Source organism: Tachyglossus aculeatus, chromosome 4 (genome assembly GCF_015852505.1).
Source record: "Tachyglossus aculeatus isolate mTacAcu1 chromosome 4, mTacAcu1.pri, whole genome shotgun sequence".
Classification (NCBI taxonomy): Eukaryota; Metazoa; Chordata; class Mammalia; order Monotremata; family Tachyglossidae; genus Tachyglossus; species Tachyglossus aculeatus.
Genome location: NC_052069.1, coordinates 31,667,793 through 31,671,619, shown reverse-complemented (window position 1 = coordinate 31,671,619; position 3,827 = coordinate 31,667,793). Strand labels below are relative to the sequence as shown.

Here is a 3,827-nt window from a genome sequence, read left to right as displayed (position 1 = left end):
CCCTCAGCTCCAATAATCCATCAATCGTATTCAGTGAGTGTTTACTATGGGCAGACTACTGTACCAAGTACTTGGGAGAGTACAGTATAGCATAATAATAATAATAATAATAATAATAATAATAATAATAATAATGTGGTATTTGTTAAGTGCTTACTGTAGGCCAGGCACTGTACTGAGTGCTGAGGTAGGTACAAGGAAATTGGGTTTTACACACTTTCTGTCCTATATGGAGTTTACAGTCTTAATCCCCATTTTACAATGTCCAACCCGATTTGCAACTCTCAGGTTCACACCAGGAGAGTTTCCAGTACTCTACCAGTATGGACTATGGGAGGGACAGTCAAGCAGAGGCATACCCATTCCATTCCTAGCTTGGCCAGTGGCTAGTGAGTGGAAGGCAATCTGCTACAAGCCAAAACTCCCCTGTGCTGGGCAGCAGTGGCATGGTAGAAAGCCGAGGGCGGAGACTGAGATTTATTGCATGGAAGGAGGTGATGGTGAACTGCTTCTGTATTTTTACCAAAATAACTCAATGGATACACTACCAAAACGATTGCAGTTGGAGGTAAGGCATTCTGGGAGATATGTGCATCCATGATGTCGCTATAAGTCGGACACTACTCTACAGTATAAAACAACAACAACAACAACCCAATTTGCCTTAGTAAATCCACCACAGCGCTTAGTACAGGGCCTGATGCATAGTATGCACTTAACAAATATCACAATTATTATTACTGTTAAAGATGAAGGAAGTGAAGCCCAGAGAAGTTAAGTGACTTGCTCAATCTTACACACCAGACAGGTGTTAGAGCCAGGATTAGAACCAAATTCCTTTTGTTCTCCTGGCCATACTACATGTCCATGTTCTGCCAACAGCGAGCTTGTACATATCTTTATAGTCTGTTCATTTTGTCTATCTGCAATTCATTTTAATGTCTGTGTCCCCAGTTAGATTGTAAGCTCTTTGAGGGCAGGGATCTGGTAAACCAACTCTATTATATTGTACTCTCCTAAATGCTAACTAGGGTGTTCTGTACATAGTAAGTGCTTAATAAATACAATTGATTTGTTTTATCTTGAATTCTGACTAGTCTGGGGCATGCATGCAAATGATTCCCAAAACTTGCCTGGATAAAAATCATTCACTGGCTGTAATTACACCAAGATTCAACTTTGAAATTACTTGTATGTACCAAAATAACTGGCGTTATTATCAGCAAAGAGTGGGGGAATCCTGAATCATCACTTTTTCCTTTCCTCTTGTCGCTTGTCTGGGAAAGGCACTGACTAATTCTGTTAATAGTATCTGTGACTGCAAATTTCATTTGAAAAGACTCTTTTCATTAATACTTGAAGCAGTGATGAGATGGCTGCTGTTTCCTGTGTTTTAGGTTGCCTGACCCCGACCCCTGGTACTTCACTAGTAATTAGTGAAGCAAATCATCTTTGACAGTTTACTTGCCTATATGCAATTGCAGCACTGGGAAAAGCAATATTTGATTTGAATTGCTTCAGCTTCACACAAGCCTGAGGCTAAGCCTCATTCCTTCCTTCTGATGACTGTATTATTCCATTCATCATGTCTGCTTTGTGACCTTGGGCAAGTCACTTCTCTGTGCTTCAATTCCCTCATTGCAAAATGGGGATTAAATCTTCTCCCTCCTATTTAGACTGTGAGCCCTTAATCAATCAATCAATCATATTTATTGAGCACTTACTGTGCGCAGAGCACTGTACTAAGTGCTTGGGAAGTACAAGTAGGCAACATATAGAGACGGTCCCTACCCAGCAGTGGGTTTACAGTCTAGTCATCTTAATCAGATGAGGACTCTGTCCGACTTGATTGTCTCCTATCTACCCCAGCACTTAGAGTGCATGGTATATACTTAACATTAAATAAGTACCATAGTAAAGTTATTATTGTTATTATTAAATGGCTAAATTCTAAGGCAAGTTCTCACATGAAGTTCAGAAATGTGGTATAATGGACAATAAGGAGACTACTTGAAACAATAGTCTTGGTTTTTGTGCATTGTTTAATATTGTGGCATACATATATGGGAAGAGAGGTGCAAGTGTCGAAGAACTCATCTTTGTTTAAAGAAATAAATACTAATACTAAGTTAAAGATAATAAATACCAAGAAATACCAAGATAATAAAACATCTTCAGTTTAATTTCTGTAATTCCTTTCTTATGATAGATTTTTCTGTTGATTTTTTTTCCAGCCTATATCCCTATATCTCCCATTTCTGAACACAAAGAAATTAGTCCTTTAAAGGTCACATTACCACATAAACAAAGCAGTCAGGTGTCTCAGTTCTGATTTAGTTTCCACTCTCATGTACAATTGTTTTTAATCTAGAAGTGCACTAGGAGGTATTCAACTCAGAACTTATTCTGACTTTGGCAACAAACCTGTTGACATTGCAGCAGACCTACTTGCAGTTCAGAACTGACCGCACTAGAAGCAGAATAGTTCATGGAACCTACTAAATCATGCCAATAGCATAGCTCACTGCCACTTTGTAGAAATAGTTCATAAATGGAATACAGCTACAGAGATACATTGAACTGCTGCAAAAGATCACTGTAACTGCATTAGAGGGAGGAAAAAAAAACAGTTTTTATGAAATTCTGCTTTCGCTGAGCTCCCTGTATGATTTGCTATTCAAAGCCCATCTTGTTCAAACTGTAAACTGGTAAAGTAACAAACATAATTTCTCTGACATTAAATTCAGAGTTCTGTGTTGAGCCTGAATTGACTTAATATGTGCTGAAGTAACTAGAACAACGGAGCTAAAATTTGGATTTTTTTTCTCTCTTCCCATGATGAGAAATGAAAAAAGTCGAAAAAAATAATTAATGTTCCATTTCATGGTGTTTCATTACAACTCACAAACGGGCCGTAGTCATTTTTCTTCATAAGTAAGAGAGAAGTAGTAGTTTAATCCTCAAAATTATCAGAAGCATATCTGATCACAGTTTCATGTACCGAAACTGTCATTTTTACTGATGACTTTACATCTACCTAGTCTATTAGTCCAATGTAAGTTTTACCATTCAGCACCTGGGGTAAGCAAATTGCCCTTGATTTATCAATCGGTCAATTATACTGAGCACTAACTGTGTGTAGAGCACTGCACTAAGCACATGATATGCAGAAGTAGCTGCAATATCTTCTCTTTGCAATGCGGGTACAGGAAGTTTGTGATTATCATCCTCAGGGAGAGAAAGCCAGAGCTGCCACTCATCATTGGCAGCTGAGTGGAGGAAAGAGAAGGAATCTGGCAGAGAATTGGCTTGAATGCAAAAAAAAAAAATTTGTACTGAAGGAGAAGGGCAAAGGGTACGTGGGACAAGGTTTAGAGGCCTCACTAGTGATGATAGGGGAAACTCTTGGTTTAACTGTGACTTTGGTTCTTGGATAGTGGTATTTTAGTAGTTGTGGAAGGAATTGTGGGGAATGTGGATGGTAATGGGAAAAATGAAGGGACAAGCCAGAGCATGAGGTGGTTCTCCCCCTTCTAGACTGTGAGCCCACTGTTGGGTAGGGACCGTCTCTGTATGTTGCCAACTTGTACTTCCCAAGCACTTAGTACAGTGCTCTGCACACAGTAAGTGCTCAATAAATATGATTGAATGAATGAATGAAGAAACATTTCCTGAAAAACATATTTGCTTCTATATAAAGCTTTACGTATTATAATCACAATAATTATATATTATATATTATGTTACATATTAAATTATGTTTATATATTAAAATTTACCCATTTTCACATGCTCTCATTTGCTCCCATTACTTCAACTACCACCTC

General features: G+C 38.3%; 1 non-coding gene across 1 annotated transcript; it reads left to right on the top strand.

Moving 5' to 3' along the window:
- Positions 1-278: 278 nt before the first annotated feature.
- LOC119927803 lies at positions 279-416 on the top strand. The gene has a single exon (XR_005450772.1). It is a non-coding gene; the product is annotated as a small nucleolar RNA SNORA7 (small nucleolar RNA).
- The last annotated feature ends 3,411 nt before the right edge of the window (positions 417-3,827 follow it).